Genomic DNA, 10,836 nt, shown 5'->3' on the forward strand with positions numbered 1-10,836 from the left:
TATGAACATATTTTTCTTATATGTATATTTTGTTTATTTTATTTATATATATATATATATATATATATATATATTTATACACAGTACATACTCGTATATTATGTAAACAAACTTATTTTGGATGCGATTAATCATTTAACAGCATTAATATTTATATCTGAAAGCTAAATAAATAAGCTTTCCATTGATGTATGGTTTGTTAGAATAAAAAATTATAAATAAATAAATATATATATTAGATAATCACATAGCAATGCATATTACTAATCAAAAATTAAGCTTTGATATATTTACGGTAGGAAATTTATAAAATATCTCCATGGAACATGATCTTTACTTAATATCCTAATCATTTTTGGCATAAAAGAAAAATCGATAATTTTGACCCATACAATGTATTGTTGGCTATTGCTACAAATATAGTTTTTTGGTGACTTCAGACTGGTTTTGTGGTCCAGGGTCATATATATATATATATATATATATACACTCTAAAAAATGATGGGTTAAATATAACCCAGCGCTGGGTTAAAAAGGGACAAACCCAACCGCTGGGTCAAAACAACCCAATAGCTGGGTTTGTCCCTTTTTAACCCAGCGCTGGGTTATATTTAACCCAGCATTTTTTAGAGTGTGTGTGTGTGTATATATATATGTGTATGTATGTGTGTATATATATATATATGCAATTTTATATATAAATAAAATTGTATATTAAATTAATTATGAAATTATATCAATATGTTTTATATCTGTAGTGTGGATTATGGCCTTGGAATGCAGAGAGTCGTATACCTATAAGAGCATAAAGCAAAAGTTCTTCATGTGTCAGTTTAAACAGACTGTAAAATGGGGATCATCCCTTGTTAATCCTCATATCAGGTGAAAAGAGGCTGCTATGCTTTCACATACAAATATATTCATTATTCACACTTTTGCCATTGTCACCTGCCATTGGTTTATGAAGACAAAAGCTTATGAAATTAGAGTTGATGTAGTGAATCTTTGCATTTTTTGGTTGTTGTGTCATCTTTGGTCATTTCTACTGAGAGCAAATCTACGGTGGGTATAGAAAAGAATCACCCCTTTTTATAAAAATCACATTTTGTTGCTTTGTAGCCTGAAGACGGACACAGATTATAAACAGAATCACTGAGTTGGAAAAAGGATCATCCCCCTCCTAAAAATGACTTGTAAACTCAATCAGGTGTAGCTAATCACCTTCTCAATAGCACACAAAGCCATCTGACTTTGAACTGTGATCAGCTGTGGTCATTTTTATTAGTTCAGCATGAAAAGAGCTTTCCTGGACCATTTCAGTCCTTGGTAGTGCAACTGAAGCAAACAATCAACTATGGGTGGCAAGGCACTATCAAAAGATCTCCGGGATAAAGTTGTGGACCGGAGATGGATACAAAAAAATTTCAAAGGCTGTATCAATGCCTTGAAGCACAGTGAAGTCTATTATTATGTAGTGGAAGGTATTTGGTACAACACAGATCCTCCCTGGATCAGGACGTCACTCCAAACTGGATGAAAGAGCCAGGAGGAAACTGCTCAGAGAGGCTACCAAGAGGCCTACAGCAACTCCGAAGCAGTTACAGGAATTTATGACAAAGAGTGGTCACTGTGTGCATGTGACAACAATATCACAAATTCTCCACAAATGTGGCTTGTATGGGAGGGTTGCAAGAAAAAAGCCACTCCACAAGAAAGGCCACATGAAAGCTCACGACTGAGCTTTGCCAAAACCTTGAAGATTCTGAGGCAGATGAGACTAAAATTGAGTTATTTGGCCTCAACACTGAATGATATGTCTGACGGAAAGCCAATATAGCTCACCATTCAAATAACCGCATTCCTACAGTAATGCATGGAGGTGGTAATATCCTGTTATGGGGTGTTTCTCTGCAGCAGGGACTGGAGCACTTGTGAGGATAGAAGGAAAAATGGATGGGGCAAAATACCGTCAAATTCTTGATGAAAAGCTGCTGCCCTCTGCCAGAAAGTTGTCAATGAGAAGAAGGTTTACCTTCAGACATGACAATGACCCAAAGCACACAGCAAAACTGACCACACAGTGGTTGAAGGAGAAAAAGGTGAATGTCCTTGCAAGGCCTAGACTTAAACCCCGTTGAAAATCTGTAGAATGATTTGAAGACTGCAGTCCTCAAACGCTCACCATCAAATTGAATTGAACTTGAGCAGTTCTGCAAAGAAGAGTGGGCAAATATTGCAAAGTCTAGATGTGCAAAGTTAGTAGAGACTGAGACATATCCCAACAGACTAAAGGCTGTAATTAAAGCAAAAGGAGGTTCAACAAAATACTGACCAAAAAATTAAAATAAAGGGTGATCCTTTTTCCAATTAATTGATTCATTCATTTATTTATTTTATTTATTTATTTATTTTCTCTGACATGTTGGTGTTATATATTTCACTTGGCTGTTATAAGTTGCACTGAGTAAATACAGCTGGATAAAACACAAACTGTGTCTTCATTTTAGGCTGCAAAGCAACAAAATGTGATTAATGTAAATAGGGTTGCACAATTAATCAAATTTCGAATCGCGATTACAATTACGGATGCCATAATTATGTAAACGTTCGAAGCGGCAATGTTCCACTTATGTTATTCTGTGTGCTTTAAATGTGTGTTGTTTTTCTTTCTACAGGTTATCTTAAGAGTTTTTCTATTGTTTTCATTTTAGTTTTAGTATAACATTATAATACCATGCATATTTTTAGTTTTATTTAAAGAAGAAACCAATCCAATGTATAGTTGACATTTGAGGCTTAATACTATAGAAAAGCAATACAAGTTTTTTCAGTTTGAGTGTTTTCAGCTTGTTAATGTTCATATAAAAATATGGCATGGAGTTGCTTCAAACTGTTATAAACATCATTCAAATTGTGATATTATAAATTGTGATAATCATAATAATCACAATTACAATTTCAAGGGAATAATCGAAAATTATGATTTTTGTCACATCCGGGCAGCCCTAATTGTAAAGGGGGGGCATTTCTTTTCTGTGCCCACTGTATGTCTGACAGCAAGGCCTGACTGTATTCTGTCAGTATGTTTTATATATGAATCTTAGTTGGTTCAGTGACTGAAATGTCTATGGAAAAGGCAGGTGTTCTTGCTGTTTGTTTCTTTCTTCTTCTGTCTGGGTTTGCTCATTCCATATTTGTTTAATATGGATTTTCGAGGATCCTCATTCTCAGTTCAAAGTGGAGGAGGGCGTTGTGGGGTGTATGTAGAGCAGAATGGGGTCTGACAGGTTTACTACAGATGTAGCATAACAAGAGAGAGGCCAGGGTGTTATTTTACAGTGAGACGGAGCATTGGCTCTAATTAACATATTCATTTATGAATCCTACGTGCATGCTTAATGAAATGTAGTGGTTTGAATATTTCCCTCCTGAGTTCAATTTCTGCAGTTTTTCCAATTATAGACTAATTATCATTTAAAATGAAGTGAAAATTAATGCTACACAAACGGATTATGATATACACAAGTAATTTAATCAGATGACTTATATGGACGAATCGCTAATTAGATATCCAATTTGTTGTGCATTTATTCATATTTCATATTGCAGACATTGCTTCGTAGGACACAAAGGTGAATAACTCATTTAAATATCCTTCACTTTACATTCATTACACTGTCTGGTGTCTGCTATGCAAAAAAAATAAAAATCAGATGCACTCGTTTGCTGTACCATCAATTTAAACCAGGCTGTTTAACACACCCCAAATGGTGCTTTGACCAATTAGATGTCGTCGTTGCTCGGGGGTTTTGTATATTCCTCCTCCCCATTCATATATCAACTGTTATCTCATTATTCACACGATCCGCGTTTTTCCCGCTCTGGCAGAGTATACATTTTGTACATGATTTCTTATAATAAGAATATGATACATTTGACAACGAAGTGATTAGAATAACAGACTTGATGAATATAAAGGGCCTCGGTGTTATTATACAAATTTAGTATGACATTACATAGTACTTCTCATTTTCAGAAGTGCAGCTTTCTCATTTGAATATAATGCTGCTATGTGAAATTTAATTACCCAGTATTTATAGGTAAAACAAATTTGTGTAGCAAAGAAGCGAGTAATCATTGCTAACAGCATCAAAATGGCTCTCATGATTTTGATAATTATGTTGATGAGAAGTCTGGTTAAATTAAGCGTGAAGTGTCTCCGTTGCTCTATTGTTTAACCTTTCAGCCCAAACTTAAGAAAGAGACTGACAGAGTAATGAAGGATTTTGGGGCATGTGTTGCTTTCAATGCAGCTTTCTTGACTTCCTTTTGCTGGAGTTAATTGGGCTCTGGAGGACTAGGCATTTCTTCTGTTTCTGCTTTATTTCCCAAGAATGAGCATATTGAAGCATGAATATCGGGGTCTGTTCCACTCTGACCGTGAGATGGAGCATTTTTCTCTGCACTGATGTTCAGACTGCTCCAGTTTACTGGCCAGTTAAAGCTCATTGCATAGTGATCTATATCCGTCTATTCTGTATTCAAGGGCAGGACTGAACTCTTATTACAGCCTGGCAGCACTCTTAAGAGACGTCTGTCATGCCGTTCACAGTCTGATTGAAATCCAGCTACAGCCTTACGTGTCTTAGCACAATTCTAGAGTATGTACACTCTGGACTACTGGACTTTGACTATCTGCATAAAGTCTGGTCCACATTGTAGATCAGTACTGCCTGCTTAGAAACAGAAAGACACCATCTGATTGGCATGTCAGGTTCCCTGCATTGGTTTGGTTTATTTATGTGATGTTTAGGGGTTGTGGTGGTGCTTATAGATAAAAAAAAAATTTAAACTAAGAGCAAAATAGAATATGCAGCTGCTCAAGGGTATCTTCATTTTTACATATTTTTGTTTGTTTGGTTTAGTCATAGTTTCATAGTTTAGTTACATGGCTATATGTAGATCCTTTTGAGAGGTTTAATCAACCGGTTGTAAACGGTGTTCATTCCCTGTTCTGCTTTAGCTCATACAGCTGAAGGAGGTCAGTCTGTGGCATTATTGATTTTGACTGGAAATCAATTTTTTGTATAGATTTGTTTTCAAAAAAGCATTATTTATATCTTACAGTGTTATTTGTCACATCATTTTCAGTTTGTTTAATTATTGTTATGAAATTTTTTTGCATTTTTGGTATTATTGACATAATCAAAAAAAACCTTTGCTAACAAACTTTTTTGGCAGTAATTTCATTGATTCGATTAAAGGCAGGGTAGGTGATTTGGTTCAAAAACATTTTTTGTTATGCTGGTTAAAAGTCTCTTCACATCCCGAAAGCAATCAATAAGTTAAGTGGTCTAAATGTATTTATATCGTCTGTGGAAGGCGTAGGTGCATAAAATGTTTGTCCAATCATATTCCTTGGTCGGAGGGCTACGATAGGCTGTGCTACCTGCCTGTGGCTGTCAACATATGTATTTGCATACCTCCGTGCACCCTGTTTGAACAGACATGATACATCATCATCGCAGACCGAGCGAGAACGGAAGGTGTAATTATTGCAATATTATGTGCTTTGTAGTGTACTGTTTTCTCACCGGTGAATGAGACATGAGTTGATCTGACAGCGTTGCATTCAACCCTCCACCTCCACCAATGTCTCTCATCATATCGCTGGTCAGCTTCTGGTCTGCCTGTGTGCGTTCATGTGTTTTGGAAGAGGCGTGGCTTTGGAGATTGATTTGCAGGGAGGGTGGGATCTTATGCTTTCAAAGCTAGCTAGCCTCTCCGAAATTGTCTACCCTGCCTTTAACACTGACTTGCTGCAATGTGTCTCAAACAAAATTCCTCAATATTTTTTTTTGTGCTTCGTGTAGCAGCATGGTAGTGTGAAAAACAACTTTGTTTCTAATAGAACAAATAAAAACCTATTCACACTGAATAGTAGCCAACTGCTATATCAGCCGGTATTTTTTGCATTTTTTAATTATTAGTAAGTTTTTCTGTTTTATACGAAGCAGGACTTTTAAATTGATAGCGCTGGGACTTTTACTTTGACAGCGCTGAGCACGCCTAAGCCTGAGTGCATACACACAGGAGCTCCCATTGCTCTTCTCATTAGTTTACAAATTTTTCTTTAACAGTTCTGTATAATATATATCTAAAATTATATATTTTTCCTTTTCCAAGTAAATTTTCTTTTGTGTGTGTATGTATGTATGTGTGTGTGTACAACAAAAATACTGATTAAGAAAATGATTTTCAGCAGTGTATGTGCAAGCTTCTACAGAAAATTGTGTTCACCGACATGGGGTTTTCAATTTGATGAATGAACAGCTTGAATTGTCCAGGATGTCGATCTCTCATGCACAGCAGCATGGAATGACTCCAGAGAACAGAATAAAGAAGACAGCACTTTTATAATGACTACTGCGAAGTATTCTATCAAAGTCAAAGAATGTCCTGTTTCAGTGGAATTAAATCATGTTTCTGATCCTGGTGTTTCAGTAACCTCCCTGTGTGAACTCCATATGTCCAGACCCTTAGTTTTCCAGCAGCTAAGCCACACTGTTGGGCAGTCTTAATAAGGGCTCTTGTCAGTGAGGATCTCTGACTATCAACTCCAGGTGTTTATGCTTGCCAGTTTCTCTTAGGTTTTCGACTCTGTTGGGGAAACGAGGAGTGGCAGTTTCCATCTCTGGACTCTGTAGCAATTCCGCAAATCCTTAAAGGAATTCAAATAAACTAGCGAACTCCTCCGAGAAACAGAATTTGTTTATTATTTTCACAGCACTTCAGGTTTAGTGTGCAGCCCCCATGTTCATTTACTCTGATAACAGAGGCTCTATTACACCTGGATGTGAATTATTTTTCACTTTTCTTAACATTTTCATACCTCCAAGCTTCACAGTGCTTTGTCACTTAGTGGCACTGTGGTGTGATGCTACATCTTAAGTTCTGCAGCATTACAGCTCATGTGTCAGTCAACACCCTTCAGCTGAGGCCTATCTCTAACGCAACATATTGAGGAAGTCAGTCATTTAACTTTGTGTCAGCAGCACATTACTAAAATTCATTGAATCCTGTAGTCACGGTTGTAATTTTATGCTGGTTTATGACCTCAGCGTTGTAGTTCTCCAGCACTGCCAGAAATTCACAGAACACATGAGAGTCAATATAATATGAGGACCAAGGTCACCTTTTTCTATGTTTTTTTCTCCTGCTGTAAATTTACAGCAGGCTAAAATGGTTGTGGCCTCTAGCTAATCAACAGCAGAATCTGTGTAATTATAGCTAATGTCAAACCCGACACAGCTTTAATCGATACATATAGAGCTAGATTGGCGATTGGTAGATAGATGTGAGAAAATCAATTACAAAATGCATATGAAATGTACAAGAAGTTGCCATTATCTCACAGTTTTTCATTTATGTTGCTGAGGTCTTAGTATTAATGAAATCTTTCATCTTTTCACCTGTTTGCTGATATCTTGACTGTGCAGAGCAATGCCCATCCAAGGTTACATTTTTAGTGTACATAAGTTATTACTAGTGCTGTCAAAGTTAATATATTAATGCATGCATTTTATCAAATGTTTAATTGTGCATGAAAAAAAGTCAAAAAGTGAAATATCACCCATAAAGTGTGGGGAAAGTTATTTTATTATTGAATTGTCATAGATTTCCATTTCTTATTGGGGTTTAATGCTGAGAATTGTAATCTATATTTGTTGTGCAATTGAGACAAGGAAAGAGCTGTTTTATAGTGTCATTATATAGACATATTCTACTATGAGTGTTGATTTTTTTTTTTTTTTGACAAACTTAATTATTCATATTATTTCGTTTTCCTTAAAAGAAACTGAATGTGTTAACTACAAAAAAAAAATTTATTTAAATAAAAAGTATTTTTATATTATACCCTACTGTTAAAAAATTTGGGATTGGTAAGACTTTTTAAATGCTTTTGGAAAGTCCCTTATGCTCATCAATGTTGCCTTTATTTGATCAAAAATGCTGTAAACAGTAATGCTGTAAAATATTGCTACAATTTAAAATAAGTGCTTTCTATTCAAATACAATATAATATGTAATTTATTCATGTGAAGTCCAAGCTGTATTTTCAGCATCATTACTCCAGTCTTCAGTGTCACATGATCCTTCAGAAATCATTCTAATATGCTGATTTGCTGCTTAAGAAATTTTGTTTTTGCCCCCATTTTTCATGAGCTGAACTCAAAGATCTAAGACACGTTTATAATTTTGTTCAGTGTATTTCTTATTATCAATGTTGAAAACAGTTGTGCTGCTTAATGAAGTGTAAAAATCGTGATACATTTTTTCAGGATTCTTTGATGAATAAAGTTCAAAATAACAGCATTTATTTGAAATTGAAATCTTGTTTTAACATTATAAATGCCTTAACTGTCACTTTTGATTTAGTGCATCCTTGCTAAATTGATTTTTTTTTTTTTAAATAATGTTAGTGACCCCAAATCTAATATTTATATTGTAATTTAAATATATATTGATATTACATATTTTATTTGACAACACACATAGTATAGAACTACTGTAGTGTTTTATAGGACTTGGAGCCCATGGGATTAGTTGTTATTTTCTATCTGGCCCATCACACATGCTTTAGTCATTTCTGCCGTTAAAATGCTAATAACATTTGCCAGGCCATAAACTAAACATTCGCCATAAACTAAACATTTGCCAGGTAGCCACATGGGGTGACAGGACGATGTGCTGATCAATGAGAACTGTAATCTATGCAGCAGATTAGAGGTTTGCCACTGTGTGGTCGGTCCCAATAAGGCCATTTATCTCACCTGAATGTGGTGTAATCAGGGATACGTTTGATGGATCTCACAACATCTTGCTCTTCTCTGTTCAGAGCTGGAGGAAAACATGAGGCACTTCATGGATGAGCACTGAGCTTTGTGCTTTTTTCAGAGAACTCTGCTCTCAAGACCAATTTAGACACATGCTGGTTTTGTGCTGGTCAGCTCACAAAACTTACTTGGTGAAGCCGTTTGTCATACATGGCCTTTCTGGTAAAATTGGCTTGCCCTATTTAGACAGAATTAGTTTTACATGGGAAGGTGAAGTACTAATTATCAGAGATTCTCTCTGGTTTTAATTTTGTTATAATCGGGTTTTCTGTAATATTTCGGACTGCACATTTCTGTGCCGGGAAAGATTACAGCTTATTTTATGTTCTGTAAAAAGATTGGAAAAAGTAACCAAAAATAATAGCAGTTAAAATGGTGTGCTAATAAAATTCTGTAAATCTGCTCTCAGCAGCCCATGTCTAGCATTTAAGCACATCAAGGTAGACATAGGTCAGTGAAAAGACATGTGCACTACTTTTTTTCTGAGAGTTAACACTTGCTGTTCCAAATGGACTTAAGGATGCAAAGCATATAGGGTTTTTTGTCCTGAGCATTTATTGAAAAGATGGTAGACCATACTAATTTGAGACTTGTAAGAGGAACAAATGACTGAGTGAAATTCATTCATTTGTAGAGAAAGAAGAAAGGATTCTGATTTATTTTGGTCTGAAAAATGAGAAAAGTAGCCTACATAAGTATGCAATTTTGTGATTACGTGATCTGTGTTCAGAATGATGGTGAAAGTTTGAGTGTTAAGGTTTGTGTGTTTGTTCAGACTGTGCTACCTGCCTTGCTTTTCAGAACACATTTTCCAGAACAGTAAAAGGAACAAAGACTTAAGACATACATTCTGTTATTGTTTTTTTTTGCTTGAAATTCGAGACAGTTCTTCCAAATAATCATAGATAATTATTCTTCTTTTTTTAAAGGAAATTAATACTACATTTTATTTAGCAAGGAATCATTAAAAATTATCAAAAATGAGAGTTAAGACATTTATAATGTTTATAATGTTTATTATAAATAAATTATGTTCTTTTGAACTTCCTACTTATCAAATAATCCAGAAAAATATGTAATGTTTTCCACAGAAATATTAAACTGCACAAATGATTTTGTTAAGAAATTGATGAAACATTGATAATAAGAAATGTTTCTTGAGCAGCAAATCAGCATATTAGAATGATTTCTGAAGGATCATGTGACACTGAAGACTGGAGTACTGATGCTGTAAATACAGCTTTGCATCAAATAAATTAAATTTTAAAATAGAATAAAACAGAAAACAATTATTGTAATAATATTGATCAAATAAATGCGGCCTTGCTGAGCATAAGATACTTATTTTAAAAACTTTAAATTAATCTTACTGACCCCAAACTTTTGAACGTGTCTTGAAAAACTTTTTGAACAATATTGAATATTTCCTCCCTGAAAAAAAAGGTACAAAAGCTATCACTGGGGCCAGGCGCGGATTAACGCACAGGCTTTCCTAGGCTGCAGCCTAGGGGCCCCACATGTTAGGAGGTCAAACGTTCTAGAAGCTCATAATTCATGTACAGTTCTAAGGTCTGAAGAGACTCACATGAAATGATACAGGAGAGAAGCCAGTTGAACAAAACCTTTTACAGTGCTTGAGTGTTGTTGTTTTTACTGCATATGAATATTCATACTCAGAAAGTAGAACTGAAATGACATTTATTACAAGATGATTAGTTAAATTTTTCCAGTCATGTATCTGGTCATTGAGAATTAAAACAAAAAAATGTGTCTCGTCTCTTATCTTGTGTTAAGTGTCGGCATTAATGATAATCAAACAAGAAAAGACGAGGAGAAAAATCACTCCCTGCTCTTGACAAAATGGCATTTGTAGATTTTATAAGAATTTATATAGTGTAAATTGTTCCCTACCATCACATTCACATGTGCAACCAATAAA

The sequence above is a fragment of the Sinocyclocheilus grahami genome, unplaced genomic scaffold (genome assembly GCF_001515645.1).
Source record: "Sinocyclocheilus grahami isolate Dianchi unplaced genomic scaffold, SAMN03320097.WGS_v1.1 scaffold630.1, whole genome shotgun sequence".
Lineage (NCBI taxonomy): Eukaryota > Metazoa > Chordata > Actinopteri > Cypriniformes > Cyprinidae > Sinocyclocheilus > Sinocyclocheilus grahami.